Source organism: Rhea pennata, chromosome 7 (assembly GCF_028389875.1).
Source record: "Rhea pennata isolate bPtePen1 chromosome 7, bPtePen1.pri, whole genome shotgun sequence".
NCBI lineage: Eukaryota > Metazoa > Chordata > Aves > Rheiformes > Rheidae > Rhea > Rhea pennata.
The window spans coordinates 38,458,918-38,481,847 of NC_084669.1; the positions used below are offsets into that span (position 1 = coordinate 38,458,918).

The window sequence follows — 22,930 nt, forward strand, 5'->3', positions numbered from 1 at the left end:
GTTTTCTCCATGACCCCCCTGTAGGCATTGGAGGGGCTACTGTTAGGTCCCCCCAAAAGCTGTCTCCTCTTCAGACTGAACAAGCCCAGCTCCCTCAGCCTCTTCACAGGGCAGATGCTCCAGCCTGGGCTGTCTTGGTGGCCTCCACTGAACCGGCTCCACTTTGTCCGTGTCCTTCCTCCACTGGAAGTATTTCAGAGTGGTCTGATGGGTGTTGAGTAGAGGGGGATAACCCCTTCCGTCCATCTTCGGGCTCTGTCACTTCATGCAGCCTAGGACGCTGCTGGCCCTGGTTGCCGCCGGGACACACCACTAGCTCCTGTTTGGCTCGCTGCCTACCAAGACCCCCTGAGCCTTCTCCACAGAGCTGCTTCCCAGATGGTCAGGTCCTATATTGCTCCAAGGGGCTCTTCCTTCCCTGGGCAGGACTTGGCGTTGCTCTTTGCTCTGTCAGCCCGTTCTTCCAGCCTGTCAAGCCACCCCTCTGCCTGAGTGGCAGCTCTGCCCTCGAGCGTTTCGACAGGTCTCCCCCAGTTCAGTGTCACCTAAAGACTTTATGATCAAGCCCTCTGTCACCTCCCACAGGTCACTGATAAACTGGACAGATCCCAGAATATTGTCATCACTCTCTGCCTTCATCCACAGCTCCAGTCAGTTTATTACGGAAAGCAATCAGGCTGGTCAGGCATGATTTATCTTCGGTGAGTCGGTGCAGACTGTTCCCAATCACCTTCTTCTAACATCCAGAAATGTGTTCTGAAAGAACTCACTCCATGTGTTCTGATGAACTTAAGGTCATATAAAATATTTTTGAGAGGAGAAAGAAAGTAACTTTATAAGTATTTTAAAATGCTAAACTGAAAAACTTGTTAGGTTATGGACATGCATTATCTCCACATCCAAGTGTGAACAGATACCAAGCCGTAAAACAGTACTGTACTGTCAGAAGATCTGTCATCCTCTGGAATTAAGCTTTCTTTCCTAGGCCAAGTACAGTCTGTTGGAAACGATAGGTGATGGGTGACAGTCAGTGAGGAGCAAAGAAGCCTCTCGGGCTCTAATGGATGGGACCTTAGTTCCTGCTTTTTTAATTTTTCCAAAGCAGAGTTTATTTCTCAGACAGCTTATCCCTGAGTGCAAACAGAATATACTTCTGAGTATGACAACGATGTATTTTTTGTCTTCTCCATGCCGCAGTATAACTGTGTGAATACATTTCAAGAAGACGTTGGCATGCGGACCGATCGATTACCGGGAAATCCTCTGAAAATGGCGTCCCTGGGCTTGTTTTGAATATCTTCATTGATGATAGATACGGCTCTCCAGAAGGTAAAGAAATTAAGAAGTACCTCTTAAATAAACCATCATTACTTCTGTCAGATTTTCACACTTCCAAAAAACTTGCTTATGAAAAGCACTTAAGTGTTACGGACCATAAGGTGACTTGGGAACTTCGGATAACGTTCCAAGAACGTGTGAAATGGGGGGACAACAGCGTTGTTGTAGTGCATTCAGTATTTAACGTAGACATCCGTGCTGAAGCAAGGATTCTTTGCTCTCCTTCTGTGGCAGTTTCTCTTCAGTATTCCTAGGACTTATTTTGCTGTTGAGTAAAGCGAAATCCTGCCTTGAAGATCTTGTAGTGTGATTTAAGGGGAGCTGTTCTTAGCATCTTCAGATACTAAGACACTCTCTCTATATATTCTAAATGATTTTTAAAAGCTTTCAGTGCATAGGTACCAAAAGTAATCTTGGCCTCACAGGACAAAGAAAATGCTCATCCTGCTGCATCTCATTTATAAAGTTTTCTGAGCATCTTCTGAAGGAAATTAAGATCTTAAGTTTTGTTGCATAATATTCTTTTAGCAGGGTTTATGTATGAGAACTGATAGGACTTGGCAGTTTTGCAAGAGGATTCTGAGTTTTCTTCTAAAGAGCTCGTGCAAACTTTTAGTCCCAGCAGAGATCTTTAAATAGCTGCTGTGCTGTGTTATTATTTCATACAAGTTACTTCTTCTCCGTATAAATCTGTTTTGCTGTGAGTCCTTATTTAGTCTCTCCCCATACCCTAAGAAAAATTACTTCCAGTCCGAAAATCTGGCGCTTGTTTGTGCTGGGGGCGGCAGCACGGTGAGGAATGGGCCCCGAACCTCCTGAGTTTTGGCCCAGGAGCCTTCTGGCAGGCGCCCAGCCGCTGGCGTTGGCAGGCTGATCGCCTTCGGGAGGCGCCGTCGCGGAGCAGCCCGCTCCCCAGCCGGGCGCCGCAGTTCATCCCTTCCGCAGCCCCTCCGGTAATGCCGATTCGCCGGGCTGAGAATTGCAACTCTGAGCCTTCACGGGCAGCCGGAGCCGCTGCCGTTCAGAGGCGAGCAGGAGCCCGCGCGGGGCTCGCCGGCCTCCTCGCACACGTGCGCGCCGGAGCTGCTCTTGGAGCATCCCGCCTCTTGCTCAGCATGCGACTTTGAACTGGGTGAGGTTTCCGCGCCGTCTCCCACCGTTTGCATTCCCATAGCGCGCCTGCTTTTTGCAAACGGGAGTTTTGCTGAGAGCTTTTGATAAAGGGTGAATGCAGGAGCGCACGGTTTCTCCGAAGCCGCTCCCGTTCCCCGCTGCGCCCAAGAGGAGCGGGCAGGCGCAGCCGGGCGAGCGGAGGCTCGGCCGGCGGCACCGGCGCGCCGGGAAGGGCTGCGGCAAGCTCGCTGCTTCCCCGCCGAGGGGCAGCGCGAGCAGCCGCCTGCCTCGCTCCGGGCCGGCGGGCTGGCGAGCGGCGCGGGAGAGGGCAGGGGGCGGCGCGGGGGGCTCGCCGGGGCGGCACGGCTGCGGCGCGGCGCGGCTCGCCCGGCGGCGGCGGCGGGGCCGCGGCAGCTCCGGCTTGTTGCTCCGCACTGGTTCCCTCTGCATTTGTTTCTCAGGGATTTTCCCGTTTGGTGCAAAGGATGGATTTCGCAGCGGTTCTCGTCCTCCCAGGGATTTGTTTTCAGGATGCTAACATGCCACCAACTAGCTTCCCCCCCACACTCCTTTTTTTTTTCTTTTTTTTGGCTATTTTTTCCTCTTTTTTTTTGTTTGTACTTTGTTACTCTTTCTCTTGTTCATCCTGTTTTTCGTACCAACATAAGCAACCTTATTTTTTTTTTTAAGGGAGGGTTCAGATGTTTTTGGTTATGCTTAGGTTATCCTTCATATTTAACCCTTCTTATGAGCTCAGCTGGTTAGAGCGTGGTGCTGCTAATGCCAAGGTCGCGGGTTCGGTCCCCGTACGGGGCTATGCTGAGGGCTGGACTAGATGATCTCCAGAGGTCCCTTCCAACCTTACCAGTCCATGATTCTACTGCCTCGCTTTTTTTTCTGAGTGCTCTTAAAGTAATAGTGCTATTGAAGTAATAGTAAATAGCCGAAGTAATTACTTCTCTTGAATTTCTCTGTTCTCCTTGCAGTCCTCACTGCAATCTGCCTCTCAGTCTAAGGACGATCTTTTAGTTTAAGAAACTGGTGAATTTTATTGATTGTGGCATCCTATTTAATACAGAAAATGATAAATAGTTTTCCAGTGCTTTAGATCTCATTCCAAGGCGAAGTGGATGAATGTGTGTGTAAATACAGGCACATCCCAGAGCGAAGCCTGTATTCCAAGTGCCTTATTATTGCAAGGGAATAACACGTTCCCGTGTAAGGTTAACTCTAGGTCCACATCTCACTGCTTCTCTTAAAGGCGGCCAGCTCTTGGAGCTGGTAAGCTAATAGGATAGAGGAGAGACTAAATAATTAATGATATATTGTTAACGTTAGTGTATCGGGGACTTTTACAGGACTGTATTAGGGAGTTTGAGAGTTTGTGTATGTAGGAGTCTGAGTTGCTCTTGTCCAAATGCAACTACTGCTTTTGGGTTTCGCTTCCTGGGGAGGCTGAAGGATGGCTCGCAAGCGGTTATTTGATGCATTTTATCTCTCTGTGCTGGTGCTCGGGTTTCGGGAACGTAATCCGCATGGCTTTGCGGTTACAGCCCCATGAAATGAGACCGCAGTTTAATGAGAGTGCTGTTCCGCTTAAGGATGAAGTGCCCCTCTGCCAGCTGCTGTAATGAGCTGCCGAGGCAAGGATGCTAGCCCCAACCGCTGCGTTTCGCACCTTACCCTTGGACCGTGAGTATGCAGGCTGTAAAGATGTTTGGGAGCTCGCTATCTTCTTTATAGTTACCTGCTCGTGCTAAATCACTGGTTGGAATAATTGTATTGTCACCCTGTGTCATATTTGCTCGGGTGTAATAGCTTTGCCAGAAAGGCAGTCGCCTGTAAAATTGTGGTTCAAAGTTTCTAATATCCTTTGGAAAGAGGTGGAGGGTTATTGGAGAGTGTTTTGTTTTGCTCTTTACCTTTGGTTTTTTTTTTTTTTTCTTGGTACGAGCTTATTGATTTGCTGGTGTATAGGATTCTCTGAGGAAACTATCTTTGCTGGGAAGAGTAGCCCGTCCCTTAGGCTGAGCAAGTAGTTACTCGCTGATACTTTTAAATGACAGTAGGAGTGCACTTGAAGCTGTTAAGCTTAAAACCGCGATGAAGTGGCAGCAGCTAGTGGCTTGATTCTGTAGCTAGATTGCTGTAAGGGTTAAAGGAGTTAAGTGAGAATTGATTCTTGTGCACTGCATGCTTTGCTTGGATGTGTCAAGTTTTAAGTTTCACCGTTTATGCTTTCTAAAATGTGTATTTTTATCACAATTTTTCATGCATTAGCTACAAGCAGTAACTTTAAAAAAGAGGGGGGCATGTGAAGGCCATTTGGGTAGTTCAATACTGATATTAAACTGTCAGTGCTGAAATGCGGTAATACTGGCATTTGTAGCCATGTTTGAAACAGTTTGATCCAAGTTCAGTATTTAGAAAACGTATTGGGAGCTTAAGGTGGGAAAGGACCATCCATGTCTCTACCCGTGGGTCTTGCTACTGCGGCCGTAATGTCGTACCATCTTCGGCGTACTTCCTGAAAAATAAACGTACGAGTAGATTTTGTTCGCTCCTCCCTGGTACTCCCATAGAAATCAGGAGCTCCTTAGAGTTGCAGCCCTCTCCTGATTTCCTCAAAGAAATACAGTCTTGACCATGTTGTGCCAAAATGGTCCTTTGCTTTTAAAAAACTTGCCTTTCTCTCCAGGGCCCTCGCTGTCTTTTTGAGTTCCGCTTTCATCTCAGCTTCGTCTTCCTTTCAGCGCGGGGGGATCAAAAGCGTACGTGGCATTCGTTTTTACAGCTTCCCAGTATTTTGTCCAGCGACACCATTGCTTTCGCGCTTCGACTGGGAATATGTCTGTTCCACATCCCAGGTTCACGCTTGCCTTGTTGTGCCAGCAACACAGTCAAGGTTCATAATTGTGGTGTAATTAAGCCTGGGTCCGTGGGCCTGAATTTTGCCGTTTCTGTTAGTTCAGCTGTTGAGCACATCTAGTTATTTCGGTGTAATTTCTTCCGACTCTGTATTAAGTGCCCTCAGCCTGTGCCGGATATTTGCGACGGAGCTATTAAGGGAAACGTTTGGTAAGATCAGTCCCAGGCTGACTCGTAGGAACGCCTAACGCTCCCTCGCTCACGGTTTCGGGACCTGCGCCACGGGCTCCCCTCGAAGCAGACGCTCGCCCGTCGCCGGATCGCCGGGCCGGGGGCGCAGCTTGGCGAGCGCCTCCCCACGTGACGTGGCGCTGAACGCTCGGCTAAAATCCACCCTGGGGAGATGTACGGCGTTTGGCGAACGCGATCCGAAGAGGTAATCCCTGAGGTTAGCCTGTCGCAGCCCGCCTTTCGTTACGCCCGCAGGCAGTTTGGTATTTTCTGGTGCCTTCCTACCTTCAGAAAGAAATCGGAACAGAATAAAGCTTGGTCTGCCTGCTGCGGAAGTAAGTTTCATAGGCCTGTAGGAAATTATTCTCTTTTCTTTAAATAGTTTATTTCCTACTCTTTAATTGCCTGCCATCATCCCCGTTTAAAAATAAATAAATAAATAAATGCCTTGACAGTGTTGGCTTTTGTATGCCCTTCATTTCAGAGCTGTGGGTTTGACTGTTCAATGTCACCTAAAGGTTTTATTTCACTTCAAGGTGATTTCCACTTTTGCACCCTTGTATATCTCACGGGTTTCCCCTTCACCGTTCATCCGCTGCCTCTCATACCCAAGTCAGCTTTGATGCACCTACCAAAAATAAAGTCGAACACGTTTTGGTACCTAGATTATCCTTCATGGTTAACCCTTCTCACTGCAAGGCAACTCAATTAGTTGTTTTCCTGCTCCTTCCCTACTTGCAGCACCAAAAAATCTTTATGAAGATATCAAAAGCAGCAAAATACTGTACTTGGACTTTTGGCTTCCTCCGGTTGTCTTATCACAGTTCTCTCTCTCTCTCGGTTTTCTTCTTGACCTCTCAGTTGTCTATATCGTTAGGCTTTTCTTTCTTCCCTTCCCCGTTTCCTTATGTTTTCATTTCTAGCCTTCTCCTACAGAGGTAGTTATTAGAGCTTATGTATTCATCCAGAAAAAATGACGAGTCTCCTTCCTCCTGAAAGTCTTTCTCTCCTCTTTTCTCCCTTGCAATACTAAGGGTTTTGGTACCTTTAATTTGATGATTTCCAGATTTCCTTCATATTCAGATAACTGAGCTCCTCACTTCAATTGGTATTTTTTTTTTTGGTTAGTTACCTTAATTCATTTTCTTTTTTCCAAAACAAATGCTGATAACCCTTCATTACAAATCTGTTTTCTTTTGTTCTTCCATCTTATTTAATCAGCTTATTGCCATTCAGAGCAAGTTTACCTTCTGTGAGCAAACTCTCTCAAAAGCAAGTATAAATTAAGCTAATTTCTTGCAGATATGAAGGTTATCCACTGAATCCATCACATGAGAGTATACAAATTACATTGCTGTTAGTATTCCTTACTCTTTGTATGTGGAAATTACATTCCCCAATAGTTGCCGAGTTCTTAGTAGTCCTTACTCCCCAAAGAGCACGACAGCAATCTACATGTTGCTCCAAGGGTTTTATGGCATTACTGCAGTCAAATGCAATTTGACTAGATCATCTCTGCCCAAAGTGATTTTGATCAAAACCAGCACTGAAGTTTAACGCGTGGTACTCTTTTGGCTTTATATCATTCTCAGATAGCAAATCCTTTAGCGACTGTCTTCACCAGTCATGTCGGGAAAAGTAATAAGGTCAGGTCAGCTGGTTGCACCGGTGGTTCCTCTCTTCTGTCCCTCAGGCTGCTGGCATGTGCATGCAAACCATTATTTTCTGCTGGCAGTTCTTGGCACCCCAAAGAAGCAGCCACAGTTAATGGAAGAACTGTCTACAAAGAAGCATGGTAACAACATCAGCGTTTCAACCCTGCCGTTACCGGTGCCTCCCATGTTCTCGCCTTGTTGCAACAGGCTCCATAACTAAAGGGTATCTGCATCCAGAAAGAGACCACCGTGAATTTGGAAGCTGCTAGCTGTATCCTGATGGTGCAGAAGCATGCCCCGTAACGCGTGTCTCCAGATGCTGCTGATGCTCTCGTCTGTATCCGCAGAGAAGGTATTTTAGATTTCTCTGGCTTTGCCCCAACGTATGCCGGTCACAACCTGGATACGCAGCAGGGGCATTTGCAGCTCTGGTGAGGTGATGACAGAAAAATAGCAGACATAACCACATCTGAAGCTTGTTTCTTGTACTAATTCAGAACCTGATCTGAAGTCTATTGAAGACAGTATGCTGATGTTCAGATTTTGTTTTGGTGCTCTCAGATAGCACAGTTTTGCATCCATGTTGTTGTGCTTGCAACTAATTGAGTGTTTCTCTCAAAATCTCTCTCTCTCTCTCTTTCCCCCTCTCTCTCTCTTTCTATATATATATAATTGTGTGTGAATATTTGTGTGTGTATATGTATGGCAACTATTGTAAAATCTTCAGGTTATTGGTGTACGTATTTCTGTGTCCGTGTACCCGTCCTCGTTTTGACGGCACCTCATTCGTTTCAATGCAAGTTCTGCTCAGCTGAATAGACCTTGTCTTCCCCAAGCAGTAGCCTTCAGCTAAATTGCCAGCAAGATCACGCATGGATAGATATTAACTGTTGGTTTAACAAAAGATATAGCTGCAAGGTTTTAATGCTGAAATCCAGAATGAAATTCAGGAAAAAAACCTTTGTATCACAATATACAGAAGGAATTTTAAGCTCTATTACCACACTAAATGCCTCTAAGGTTTTGTGGCAGTTTTTAGTATCACATACCTTCTGTAAAGTGATGTTCTGATATGCCTTTTTCCTAAAATTGTTTGCACATTTGAATGTCACTGATGCTTTAGCTTTGGAGCTGGTAGGAAGCTTGTAGTGTAAGTTGAATCTACTTACCATGTGACTTTTCAGTTGCTAAAAACACCTTTTGCATTTCCGAAAAATTACAGTTGCTTGGTAATGTTCCTTTTCTTCCCAGCATACCAACACCCATTAGATTACAAATCAGGTAAATATTGTTGTTTTCAAGCCTTCTACACTGTTTTACGTTAAATGAATGGAGGAGGAGTAGAGCAGAGTTGTGACAATTAAACCCCACATCAGGATCCTGAGATGTAATTTCTGATGATTCACTGGGACAAGTATGGTTCGTTACAATTTATCTCTGGACATACTGTGTCAGGATGTTTCTAAGTCATGCAAGGACAATTTGGGTTCCTTGAATGACAGTTCCTGACCTAGATAAAGTCCCTAGACTGCGTCTATCTGCAGAAGCTCGGCTGTATGATTTCTTCTGCGTTCTCGTAGAAGACTCTACATTTCCGTGGGTGTGTGGAGGTATTTAAAACCCAAGTGAACACGATGCTCAACAACCTGCTGTAGCTGACCTTGCTCTGAGCAGAGGGGTAGGACTGCATGACCTCCAGGGGTCCCTTCCAACCTCAGCTATTTTGTGATTCTGTGAAATGCTCGGCGCCGGTTTGAATTGGGTTGCGGTGTGCAAGGACTCAAGTGAGTGTGCAGTGTTCGCTTGAAGATGGGCTAAGGAGCAAGCCTTGTTCACAGAAGAGTAAAGCAGATGCGGTTTCTTTTAATCATGAAAATCCCTAAAAGACCAGAAAGACTTTTAAAGCCGGGTTTTATTGGAATCTAAACTGGAACATTCGGCTTTTTAAGTAAAGCTATGTAAGAACAGGGGAGGAGGGGGAGAAATAAAGGGGTATATATGCAACTCTCCTACTACCCTTGTGTCTAGGATATTTTCAATCCCTTCAGTGGCTTTCTAGGCTGTGGCAAACTGAGGTTCCCTCAGGACCCAAGGAAATTTCTCTTTCCTTAAAAATGATGATCTGGCTTGTGCCAGATTGCGTCTGTGCACTGCTTCCCTTTCAGCAGATCCCCAGGTTCCCAGCTTTGGCTGGTTCTTGGCTTCTTACTGTCCCTCTCTCTCATCCTACTCTACCATCCAAAGCCACCTTCTCCTCATGGCTCACCTGCTCCCGCAGGCAAGGAGCAATCCCCCTCACCTGCTGGAGGATGCTACCTCACACAGTTTCCCTTTCTAATAGCAACTCTACAGACCAGGAATAGCCAAATAAAACAGATGCTGCTTGTCACAACAGGTCAGAAGCTGAAAATGAGATACAGAGCTGGTCTTGGTCCATAAATTTTCAACCTTGATTCATAAATAAATGATATTTATTTTGCTGTGATGATGTAGTTTCACCCTGCATCCCGCCCATAACAGTTCTGTAACGGGATTCCAACAAACTTTGTCCTTTAGGGACGCTTTTCTGTAAGTTACCTGCTCTGCTTACAGAGAATTTGTAATAATAGTAGTGTGTATTGAGAAAAAATCTATAGCTACCACTACTTTTGTGTCTTACATTCAGGTTTCTGCATGCTTTGGTGCCTCCTTACCAGAAAGTGTAGTGTTACTCCTTTGTAATCATTGCCAATCAGATCAGCTCACCACACCATGTTGGCCTAAATTCTTTTGAAATCAGGTAGAAAACTGTTTAGGGTTATTCTTGCTGAATAAACAGCATGTCGGATGGCTTATCGTAAACCAGGAACTGTGGTAGAGACCCTTCTGGGTCTGGAGTAGAGCTAATAGACCTCCTGTGCCATGCTGACTTGATTGATCCTTGCCAGAATATCTGTGCATGGATCCGGAAGATTCGTCTATCTTGACAAAGTCTAAGAGCTGCTGCTTGCCCGAACGGTGAGCGTTGCAAGTCAGGTGCTTGGTGTAATAATACACTTCACGCTACAGTGTGTGAGGTGGTGTGCCAATGAAGGGATGGGGTTGCTGGCATTGACCAACACTCTTTTTTCAGCCCTTGTGGAGTTTTTGCTAGCTTGATATGAACTGCCTGATGGAGCTTGGTGGAAGTGAGATATAAATGCCTCGGTCTACCTCTGGAAACTTAGAGCCTCATTTAACTCGTACTAACGTGACCGCATCAACCCCGCACAGTGTCCAGTTTGATTTCTGAATAGCTAAGATGGCACTGGTTTTGCCTCTGCAAGTGAATTTTAGTGCTACACACACTGCTTGAAATATAGCCAAAAGTCTAGTATACTCACTTGACCTAAGCATACCTGCAAACAAGCAGAGAAAATGTGTTTTCTCTGTTAAACTTGACTCCTGTTATTTCAGGCAATATGGTTCTGAATTACCCGACTGTTGAATAGGTTACAGAACAGACCGTTGCTTTCCTTGGAGGTGGGGAGCAGGGCAAGAAATTCTGTCTCTATAATTTAAAATTTAATAGCTTAAATTCTCCCTGGTTTCCCAGCATCAACTGGAAAGTGGAATCCGCATTGCAATTTATGAGCCGTGGTAGGCTCCGGTTATTACTACACTTGCTTCAGCTGATGAGTTGCACACTAGGCATAGCTGAAGGCTGGTGCTGTTGTTCACAGAGCTGTCCAGAGGACAGATGATTCACTGACCTTTGTTTGCCTAGCTTTTTTTTTTAGGCCTCAGCTCAGCGCCAGAGACTTGAGAGTGCAGCATGGGCAATCCTGCAGATGGACCATTGCTTATCTTTTGGTATAACATCTTACTTTTGCATAAGCTAAGTCAGTATGAGTAGGTAAAACATGCCCATGTGGTATTCCTTGGAGCTGTCTCTGTTCAGATAGTTGAATTGGAGTTGTAGTTCTTGTCCATGTTCTTGTTCCTTGCTTGTTGTGGCATTGCTGCTTTTATATCCTTGGTCTCACTTTTTTTTTCCCATCCACCATATCAAGGCTGAGTTTCCCCCCGTCATCCTACATGAAGCTGTTCTGCTGTTACTAGCAGGCGGTGTATAGACCCACTGTGAAGTATCTTATACAGCCAGTTAGAGCTGTGCTGCAATAACCTGAAGTGCTGGCTGTGTGGATTTTTTGCTGTTAGAAGACCACTCTTACCTGGGGTTTGCACAACAGCAGTCACTGAGGCTCTCTGCAAACGCGAATTTTGTCTAGCTTGTTTGTTGAATAGTCATCCCAGCCACTGTTAAGCCTGAATTTTCCTCCAGTTCAGCATCTAGGCCATGTCACGAGAAGAACTACAGGCCTTCACAAGAGTCACATCGCACTGCCATGGGAGCTGGGTCAGCTATGGCTATTTCCAAGCACTACCACGTGTGCAAGAAGGCAGTAATGGGGCCTCAGAGGGACATGCATGAGTTCAGGTGAACCATGCCAGGTCCAGTCGCTGGAGCTCTTCCTCCTCTCTGCAAGGCCGGAAATGAGGACAGGTCCTCACATTCCTTTCTCCTCGTGGAGGAGAAGGCTTTTGACTTTGGCTTTCTATCAGCACATACACAAGCTCACACCAAAGTTAGTTTGGGTTAGTTTGGGAACTGCGGTGTCTGTTGCTGCTCCTTAGACTGAGAGATGCTTGGGGCAGCTTGTTTTCCCTATTTTAGACCTTGGCTCCTTGATATGGGATGACCATGAGGACCTTCAGCCCCAAAGAGCAAGCTTGCCTAGCCCAGGCTGTGTTGTCACAAGCCCTGGCTTGGCCATGCAGCTTTTAGCAGAGCTGAAGGAGAACCTGTCTGCCTTTGGCTGCCTTCCAAAGCCCTGGGGACAGTCACGGAGAGCACAGAGGGACAGGACAGCTCCAGCCCTTGTTTCTGCCTCATTTCTCTGTCGTGCTTCTCCCAAACAACAGGTACCGACCCTTAAACAGCTTTCACAGCATTACCGGCTGCACCTAGAAGGTCACAGAGTGCTTTTTGAGGGCCAGGTAGTGCAAAAATCTCTGCCAGGGGTTGTGCGGGTGTCCAGACTCGGAGGTTGTTTGTTTGTTTGTTTGTTTGTTTGTTTGGTTGGTTGGTTGGTTGGTTGGTTGGTTGGTTGGTGTGTGTGTGTGTGTGTGTGTGTGTGTGTGTGTGTGTGTGTGTGTGTGTGTGTGTGTGTGTGTGTGAAGCTTTAGCATCGTCGGTAGCACAAGCAAGTACCTAATGCTTGCTTTGCATGGCTGGAAATGGCTCCTGGAATGGGGAATCAGACTCTTGGTTTCCGTTTTAAGCCAAAACTTTACATACATCCCCTGAAAAATGTGACTTAAACTTGAGCAGACTCTTGCAGGAATATAAAATTAGTTGGTCGTAGCAGCGCAGTGTCGATGTAGTCTTTGGTTTCTAACTCAGGAACATCCAGGCTGCCAGCAGATATTTGCAGAAACCAAGACAACTGTGAGTGCCTGATGGAGGAGAAAGAGTAAAGATTGGTGTGCTTACTGTCTCACCGCACAACCTACGTGCTTCTTATGAAATGAGCTGAGGAGCGATATTACTTCTCCCACCGCCGTTAGGATGCCAGTGTTCTCTGAATGTGCCAGATGTTTAGCTTTCATTATCTGGAAGTTTCTTTCATTTCCAGCCCTAGTGAAAGGGAAGCTTGAGCACGTCCAGCAGAATTATAAACAGTTTCCTGTACGCACCGAGAGAGCAGCATACTTAATGAACCGCGTTGGTCTACTGGTAAGTCTGGCTAATGAATGCTCTCCCTGTTAGTTTAGAGAGGTGGCTGAGCGACGCTCTTCTGATTCGGGATCACTGAATCCATATGGAAGCGGAAATTCTGTGAGAGCAGCTTCCTTTTGTTTTAATATTTGGAGGGAAATTTTATGCCATACCCTATATTTTATACTTGGATTTTATAGTTGGGCTGTATAGCAGGACATCCTTGGATTCCAAGCAGGCTAAGAGTACGTCCTCTGAGCTATCAGTAGAAAGAAAGTGTCTTTACGAAAACGTTTCTGTTTCAACTCAGGAGAAGTCCAAAGAAGATTTTTTCAAAGCAGTGTAATACTATTTCCAATAACACTTTTAAAAAGGCAGTGATTTGTGTAATAGGAGGAGTTTCTGAACTAGTTAAGACTTGCACGATGCACGTCGGCCTGCCAAAACCTCGGTAATCTCTATTAACTCCCTGTTCATAGAGCTGGGCAGTAGCTGTTACAAGAATATTCCCCCAGCACGTTGTCATGCTGTTCAGACTACTATGGGATGCATGTGTGTCTTTTTACTTCTAAGGAGTTAATAAGAGTTTTCAGAGCGTTGAAGTGCACTTGGATACGCAGACTGTCGCTGCACTGAGTGCAATGGGTTTGTTCTCTTCAGCAGTGAAGGAATAAAGTTGTTTGCCTGGTTTGCCCTGAAAATAGATATTTCTCACCAGGGATTGTGTGGATTTTTTTTTTTTTTTTTTGGTTACAATTCTTTTGCACTCCGTGCTCGCCATCACCCGTCTGAGCAATAGGTTCTCTTTTTTTTATGCAGGTTTTTTTGAATGTATTGATTGTATTAATATGAGAAATTGGGGGAAGAATTCAATGTTTGGTTTCTAATATGCATAATACGTGTTTATGGATAACTAAAAGACCGTTTTTTATGCTTAAAGAGATTTGAAATACATCTATGCTGTTGACCCAAATCACACAATTTTCTTGAGTATTCTAGTGACATCTAGGTATTACAGTTAAAATATTAGGCACAATTTTTTGGAAATAGCGAAACTTTTGCGAAGTATGGATGAATATTGTACGTTTTCCCTTATGTATACACTGGCTAAAATATGTAAGAAGCTACACAAAACATTTGAGTTCCTTCCTGACATAAAGTGAGAATAGCTTCTCCAGGGAATTTAAAAAAGGTACAATTTTTCTTAGTCCATACAACTATTTCTTCATGTGATGCATGGAGCTTCTGCCCTACCTACTCTCTCTTATGGTACTGGTAAGTCTAATAAAGTTCCAGAAGAAGGGTGTTTCTTCCAAAATGTGGGTTACAAGAAGCAAAATAGCATCCTTTACTCTCCAGAATAGGATTTTGAAGCTAGTCATGCTATTTCTTAAGAATGATTCCTGTTCTGCTCAGTTATTATTTTTGAATTAACCATTAAGTAGGCATAAATTCTGTGAAATAAAACACAATGATTTTTGTGAATAAAACATAAGGATACTACAGGTTGGAGAACACCTAGCAGTAAGTGTGAGCTATATGGAAAGGAAAAGCCAAGAGAGTTGGAGATGTTTTGTTACGTGGCCAAACACTTGGTATAAATTTATTGTTCACAGTTATTAATCATATTCATTGATTAATATTTTATAAAACAAATGTAGGAAATCTGCTTCAGCACGTTTTGGAGAGGCTAAATAAGAACAACAACAAAAAAAGCTCTCTTCCCATGATGAGGATAGTAGTAGAATTTCCTAATTAATGTCGGAGGAAAAGGGATGCAGAATATTTTGCTCTGATGTTTTACAATTTTCACAGAGATTATCCACATATTTTAATAATTGTGAATGAAAAGTAATCAACATATTTTAATATTTACCTTGAAACGTAGTTTGTTGTGTGTTAAGCACTCTTGCACGCTGATTACTGCATTTTTTAGCAATACACTATGCTTAAGAGCTGACAACTTCACACCTACACGTCGGTGTAGGGGCTTTCTTTTTTCCATCTTGTTTGTCTTTGCAGGGGGAGAGGCTGGGGGGTCCTGGCTTTTTTTCGGTTTAAAGGGTAAGCCTGGGATAAGCGACTGGCCCCGTGAGCGTTTCCAAGCTATTAGGCTAGTGTGAATCACTGCACTGACGGTACCCGAAAGACGAGGCATCGCTCCCAAAGCAACTTTTTGTTATTATTGCAGCTATTGTCCAACATGGACAAGTAAAGTGAAGAATTATGCTCATCCAGGGCACAGGTGAGTGGAAGCGTCCTTTGGTTTGTAAAGAGTCCCGGACAGTTGTTTTCCGCATCAGTAAATCGAAAATTTGCCGAGAGGCAGCTGAGCACAGATGCCCGATCCCAGCGTTTCATAGAGCCTCTCCCCTATCAGTGGGAGTAAGGCGTCTTGCGCTCTGCAAACGCTAGCACAGGTTTTCAGTCTTCCTGGCCTAAGTACTAGTGCACTCTCTTGTCCCATCCAAATTTGGATTAGCGCTAATACAGCTCAGGGATTCTTCTTCTTCTTGCATCTTAGCATTTTCTGTGCGATACCCGCTCCCCCCTCCCCTTTTTTAAGATTCTTTAAGGCTTCTGAGATGCAACTATATATCCCATACTTAAGGAACTGGAACTCTTTGGTGCTCAACATTTCTCGAGCTTGAGTTCTGCGTGTGAATTTTCAACTAGAGGGGTGACAGTTTTTGTGTATCTGCGATGTTTGTACGGAGATTTTGTCGGAGGATTTTCAGCCTAGCTGGTAGTTCCTAATGGCAGAATGTTCCCATAGAGCACTTTTCTTCCAGCTTTCTTAGGGAGGGCAGGAATATATACTCTCGTTGTAAACGACATGCTTAATTGATCCGAGTATGCCATTTATCTAATTACAATAGGAGATCATTGGATTTTTAGATAATCCTGTAAATTAGATCAGAAATCACTTTGTCTTACAGCTCTGTGGTTCCTTTCAAATACGGTTTTATTCTCCTGCCGTAATAAAGAAATGGGATGTTCTGTAGTCTCTGTTCCTGCGCTCCGAGACTGCCGTTGAATTTTCACGCGGTGCAGCTGCCGTCTTACCTCCGAGTTTCGCCAATGCTTAAATTGCAGCTTGGCAGCTCCTTCCTTTGCTTACTCTAATTCAAATTTGCATCCAACACAATTCTACCTTTTATTTCCCAAAACGAGCGCTGTGGTGAGCGCGGTACATCACGGTTGCTAATCACATACCCTGCCTGCAGATGTTGCGAGTCCTCCCGCTGGGTGAAGATGCACTCATCTTCCCCTAATTGGGATTAGTATTCAAACAGAGCCACGAGAAGCCGGGATCCCCCCCGCTCTGCCCACCGAGGTCACGAAAGGCAGCTTGCTTTGCGTTTAAAAGCAAACGAGGAGGAAAAAAAAAGACAGAAAACTCTTTGTAGACATTCTTATTTTTAAATCAAGGAAACTTGCACATATTTCACCCAACCTATTGCCAGCAAATGGGACTTTTTTTTTCCTGAGCTTCTGTCACTGGTTTGATTTTTGTCAGGTGCTGATGCCTCATAAGTAACAGGTTTTCTAATAAAGCCTGTTAAGTCAGTCAGTAATTTTTGTGAAAGATCTGCATTTATTTGGGGGTTTCTCAGATCACTGCTCAGCTGAACGCCTCCTATTTTTGGACAGAATATTTTCAAAGGCACTCAAAGATCTCTCTCTTGTCATGAGCGATGAACATGCTCTGAGGGATCACTGCCCATTCCCATTAGTGTTTTTAATAGATGACTTGTAAATCCTTGATTTTCCTTGTCCACAGGGTCCTTCAGAGCTTTTTAGCGCTTCACTAATGCGCTACAGGCGAGGAGGTTGGTTCCCTTCTTGTTTCAGTCCTTTCTCGCTGTTGATAGCGAAGGCAGCCGCAGTACCCGGGGGATGTCTCCGTAAAGTTTTCCTTGGCCAGGGCTATTTTGTGATTGTGTATGTTCTTTCTGGAAAGAAATTACTGACGCCATGGGGTGGCTCCTGAGAAAAGGTGACTCTTCAGACTTCCCCAGCTGGGCGAGATGCGGTCTGGGGGGGGGGGGGCAGCACGCAGCTCCAGGTGCTTCCAGTCGCATCATTGCTTTGGCTGCTGCAAGGTGCTTTGGAGCTGGTAACGAGCCAGATCACGGGACTGCCCTTGGTTTCACTCCTCTGACACGACCTGTTCAAAATACCCTGTGTTTCAGACCGTGCTCCTGTATGGCTTTTGGTTGATGGTAGTGGTGTAAGTTGCTCACGGTGATCCATCATCTTAACTCCGAGCTTGCCAGGTTCTGCGTCACAAATGCCACCTTTGAGTTTTTTCATTGGCCCCCGTTGGCCATTGCCAAGGAGGTGGTGATAACGCCTGCACTTACCCTGGGATACCGGATTTTATAATCTCCGTTCTGGTGATAAAGCTTGGAATTAGAGCGCTCCTTCATGATACGCCACGCTTAATTGTCCCGCTAAGTGTCAAATGCGAGGAAGAAATAAACTGAGGATTTTAAAGATGTATAATTTTGGCATTTAAAATCGGTGTGCGTCCTGCTCTGTATGACTGTATTTTTTGCAGAAGTTTTAACCTTCAGGAAACTGAATGATTGCAAGTCGTGCCCTGGTAAGGACTCTTTCGCTGTTGCTTTTGGTTTCGGAGCTCCCAAGGTCCACCAGCTGCTTCTGAGCATTTCTAACGCTCGGTCGCTTAGAAATACCCTGAAAGCAAATACCAGAGTTTTCATGCGAGTTTAAAAATTCCCAGACTTGTTGCTTTCAGAGAAAGGGCCTCATTTACATGAAAGCTTTGGTCCCAGGCAGAAAAAAATAAAATCAATAAAATAGATGCTGCCTGGATGTTACGTAGGTGTGTGTGGAAAATGCAGCTCCTTAGGACCTGAAGTGGTGGAGAGGTGACAGGCTTGTGAGCAAATCAACTCTGGAATATTTAAACGTTGCCCGCTAACGCTGGTGAAGTGGTGCTCTGCCCGTGCTGCTCCTCTGCTCGGCATTTCACAGAGCTGCCTCCTTTTTCAGACTGCAGAGTTGTCTATGTGCTTTAGTCTGAGAGCTGCTTCTTCCAGCTTCTACTCAAACTTCTTTGCTCGCTTGCTACAGGCTTTTAACTTTTTTTTTTTTTTTTTAAAGCTTGCATGATTTATCAAAATCCTTGTTTCATTTTGCAAGCCTTAGAGCTTGTTACTTCCCAGCACCTGTGACAGCTAAAACAAATGACTTCCATGTGCGGCCCGTAAGAGTAAACGGGGCTGTGGAGGTGGGGGCTCACCCCAGAGGAGGTGCTGAAGCCGGGCACGAAAGCTGGTGGTTTTGGCTGCTCTGGGAAAGGTAAGGATCCCTATGGCTCTAATGGATGTGGTTTCTGCTAGCGCGGGTGCTGGTGGCTGCAGCAGAGGAAGATCTGGTAGCCTTCAAAAAGAGATTTGGGATGCTTGGTTGGCTTGTCGTAAGCAGAAGACTAAGATTTCTGGCCGCAGGCTACTTGCAAGCTGCGTGCAAACTAATTTTTTTTTCTTTCCGGAGATTTCCTGTGTTCATGGTTATTGTGGTCTCTGGTGGGCTGCCTTCTGTGTGGAAACCCATGGAAGATTTAACTAAATTCAGCTAGGCTGTTACAAGTTCAAAACGTGGCTTTGGCAACTTAAAAGTGAAACAGCAAATGCTTTTCAACTCCCCCTCCCCTCCCAAGCTGTCATGCTATTTCATAAATCTTAGATTTTAAAATACTATGAATTCAGCTTTTATTAAGCAAAAACAAAATAGCATCTGAGCGCTTGTGGGGTTTTTTTTTTCTTCTACGTGCGTTCCTGTTTTCATTATTCCTGTAGTTCTCCAGCACAAGGAAGAATGTTTAAAGATGCCTTTTCTTCGTTCCTTAACGTGCGTGTTTTTGAAGCCCTAATTCAGTGCCTGCTGGGAACAGTGCCGTTCAGGTTGGCTTGGTCGTGGTTTTTGCCGCTTTCAACGTGCGTTGTGGTCCTCATCTTCGTAGGAACGCTAAAGCCCTAACCTAAGACTCGCGTTGCTACTAGCGAAGCACTCGGTTGTAATTTTATAGGCATTAAAACACTGTTTTTCTTGCTGTGCAGTTACACCTGGGTAGAGTTTCTTTGCTTTCTTGGAAAACACGTATTGTTCTTGGGGAAAAACAAGTTGCTGTGACAGCAAAGTCCATGTCGTGTTTTTATTCAGTTTTGGTAAATGCCCCTGTCAAGATACAGTTTGTAAAATAATATTTGAGGATTTGAACTGTCTCGGGAGCAGGTGCATCAGATCTATCATTTTTCTCTGAGGCACCACGTGGTGTTGGCTAGCAGTGTAGATGAACTGAAATATGTACTTGGAAAATACTCCTCCAGAGCAGTATTATCTTTTCTCCTATGTAAATCTTGATCTATCTAGGTAGAGCTGGGTTCTTGGGTGTGTAAGACCAGACAAATTCATCAAGCTCTTCTGGATAAGGAAAAACATAGATCAAGTTGCGACATAGTTGAATGAAGCCACTGGCTTCTTGAAAACGTAATCCTTGGGGTTTGTGCCTGGCCTTGAGGTGTTCCCGAGAAAAAGTAGCTTGTTTTGGGTTTGTGATCGCTCAGGCCTGGATCAGTAGCGGAGACCTTCTCGACTGCAGTGTCTGCTTGGATGTTGCTCGTAGCCGCAGTTACCTGCGAATAGCCGGTGTTTGGCCTCTTGCGTGTAAGTGAATGTTGCTTAGGGTTCCTCGGTGCCCCGGTAACGGGAACGCGGTGATAATGCTGGTGCGTGGTGGAGGTTTGTCGTACCAGCAGTGGTTAAAACTAACTCATCTCCTTTCTCCAAGCAAAAAGAGCAATTGCTAAGGATAGACTAGGGTAAGTAGCAGCCTTTTCTTAAGGTGGAAAAGATTCAGCTGTGCTTAGCACTGTTTTCACACTTAGCCTTGGATATTTTCTTTTTTCAAGGTGTTGCCCTTAGAGGTTGGGAGGGTGATTGGGTTTTTTGGCATCGATAGAAAAGGGGAGAATAAGCTGGAAGAATGAATTTTTTCTCTAGTTAACTAGACATGGTAACAGTATGCAGTGAAAAAAGTTACTGGCTTCTGTGTTTAAAATCTCTGTTAGTGCATTTAACACTGTTGCAGACACAAAAATCAACTGAATGCACGTTAAACCTTCGGAAGGCCCAGCTTTTTGTGGATGAAATGTAGCGCGAATGCCGGCACGCATGTGTGTGCACGCCTGCCTACCTGCGCGCACAGAGGCAGCTGGACGGGGTTTGACTTCACTGCTGCTCCACACTGCTCTTTGCTGGTTTATCCTCACTTACCAAAGGGCTAATTTGTGTACGACGCAGACTGTGAATACGCAGTCTTGAGCGGTTGGTACCTGAAGATAAAACCAAGCATGCCGTGAGTGTTAGCCTAAAGTTGCCATGCATATGGAAAAATCAATTCAGAATTAATATTCTTGCTGTGAGCGGGGCTTTATTTTGCTCTCTTGGGCTTCATAATAATGTGTGTTCACCCTTATTTCCCCGAACAATAACTGTGTTTATTCTTTTCATTTTTCATGCACCAACTATTTCTGTATTCTAGCCAAGCTGTATTAGTCACCTTAATAAGCAAAAGGTTTTGAGAAGGACATGAAATTTATTGAGCTGTTTTTCCTGTTTTCTTTAGTTATATTCTAAAGGTATTGTCTTCCATGCATTTTTATTAGTTTTCCTTTTATTTAATATTTATTCATTAGGGTCAGTATTGCAAATGTCAGCGGACCGGTATCCTGATGTACTTAATCTTTGGCTTCAGATAGATGAGGCTTTGGCTATCTGAGCTTCCTCGTATGCTGAATGTTAAGGAATAAACCTCAAACCCTCTGGTCCTTTCCTTCGGAGCATTGTTTTTAAATAGCTTACTGAGATGTGGTAGGTAGGTTGGGTAGTGTTGTTAATTTTATAGATTTGAGAGCGACAGAGCACTGGAAGAGGTTGCCCAGAGAGGTTGTGGAGTCTCCTCTTCTGGAGATACTCAAGGTTCGCCTGGATGCAGCCCTGTCTAACATGCTCTAAGTGACCCTGCTGAGCAGGGAGGTTGGACTAGATGATCTCCAGAGGTCCCTTCCAACCTTACTGATTCTGTAATACACGCATGTATTTAAAAAATGTTCTGGAAAGTGTTCTTTCATCCCCTCATGGAGCTGCAGGTGAGCGCAATTTCTGACTGCTGAAGGGCAACCTTTGCATAAAGTCAGAGCAGCTGGAGCTGAGGAATCATTGTGTTGATCACTCTGTGGACACACATGTGGACATTTGGCTCTTGCATTTTTTCAGTATTGTTTTTCCTTTTTCTTTTTCCCCCCGTTGCCTAATACCTCTGTAGGTGTCTGGGCTTTTCCCCACTCCTGTTTGCACCATTGCCTCTAAGCGGGGGTTGGAACAGGGGCCGAGACCAGTTTTATCTCTTTCCCTAGCCCTGCACTGGCGGAAGGGAGGGGAGGCATGGTTGGCTCTTGGTCATCGCGAGGCTCCTTCCTTTGCAGCTCGGGTGGCTTTTTGCCCCAGAGGGCTGGAGGAAAAGCAGGCGGCTCTGCCGGCTGCTGTTCTCGCTTCCTGCATGTGGAACATCATGGAGTAAGTTGTGTAAGCTGTGTAGAGAGCCTGAAAATTGCTCCAGTGCTTTTATAACCCAGCGTCCAGGACTCGTTTCTGGGTGCAAAAGCCTCCCCAAAGGTAGAAATCCTCTGCTGCTTCTCTCGAGCCGAGACGCACCTCGAGCCTTTGGCGTGCGGCTTCCAGGCTCTGCTAGTCGTTGCTCTCTCCGAGCAGGCTGGGCGTGATTCCTGTTTTACTCAGTGTAACACATTATGAATAGGAAATACCCGTATGATAGTTGCCTTGAATTTTATTTTCCACAACCCTCGTTGGATCTGCTAACTTAAATCTCATGCAACTCTGCTGAAGTAATGAGAGCCATACTGGAAACTGGGGAGGGTTGTTGCCAGTTAGGATTTGTTGGTCAAATCATCTTTCCTATGGGAATAAGATTGGTTTTGTCCTTGGTCATGTGAAGCTTTCTTCCCTGGTGCAGAGAGCTTACCCCTCTCCTGGAAGGTTTTTGGCTGAACTCTCCCACCAGGGTGTCTTGGGGGGAGTAGAGGAAGAGAAGAAAACATTTTGGGAGACAGCTTTTGGGAGACATCCCTTCCCCTGGAGAAGCATCTGTCCGTCGCTGCACTGTGTGCATTAACCTAAACACTTCCATTTATCATAGGTGACAACGTATACACAACAAGAAGACCAAGTGTATTCTTGAGCGTGCCTATCTAGTTTTGCTCACTGAGCAAAGCAAAGAGCACAGGTAGCTGAAGAAATCCAAGCTGTTGCTGCATTTTCCTTTATGAGAATAAGTACATAACTCACACTGCTCAGAGGTGGTCCTGGGGGTTTGCTTGCTTGCGTCTGCAGGTGGAAGAGCAGTTAGCGATGATGCTTGAAGCGAAGCGTGTGCACAGTGTGCTCGTTGCAATGTGCTAAACCTCGGCCAGGAGGAAGGCCGGGAGCAGCGATGGTGTTCTCCAGGACAGCAGTTTGCACAGGGAACGGGCAGCTGCTTGTGCGAAGGGGTACGGTCTCTGCTTTCCCATTTTACCTCTCCGTTCGTGACTTGTTGCGAGCGACTGATACAAGTGTGTACCTTGAGGTTAACTCGAAAATGTAAAGCACGAGTCGATTTTCTGACCGCATGTCCTCGTAATGCGTTACGTGTTGCGTGCGGTGTCGCTCACAAAAAAAAGGCGAGGAGGAATTCATGCTTCTGAAATGATTCTTGTCGAAGACGGGGAAAACATGACCAACAACGAGGTTCAGTAGTCTTGGTTTACTTAGGAGAGCTCTTCAGATGCAGGCTTTCACCTGAAATACCAAAATACACAGGTGTTTGCCACCATTTCACAAGGGTGTGTTTTGCCCCAGGTCTGAGATGCAACGTGAGTAACCTCTTGGGGTG

The 22,930-nt window shown here is 45.2% G+C and overlaps 1 protein-coding gene across 15 annotated transcripts in view; it reads left to right on the plus strand.

Annotated features, from left to right (window-relative positions):
• Window positions 1-22,930, plus strand: part of PCDH15 (protocadherin related 15) — a 599,229-nt gene that overhangs the window by 325,599 nt on the left and 250,700 nt on the right. The window contains exon 1 of one of the 15 annotated variants that reach the window (XM_062580811.1): window positions 1,266-1,329. The exons of the other annotated variants lie outside the window; for them this stretch is intronic. The gene's annotated coding sequence lies outside the window, so the exon portion shown is untranslated. Of the gene's footprint in view, window positions 1-1,265; window positions 1,330-22,930 lie in introns of those variants that run through there. 15 annotated transcript variants of the gene reach the window in all.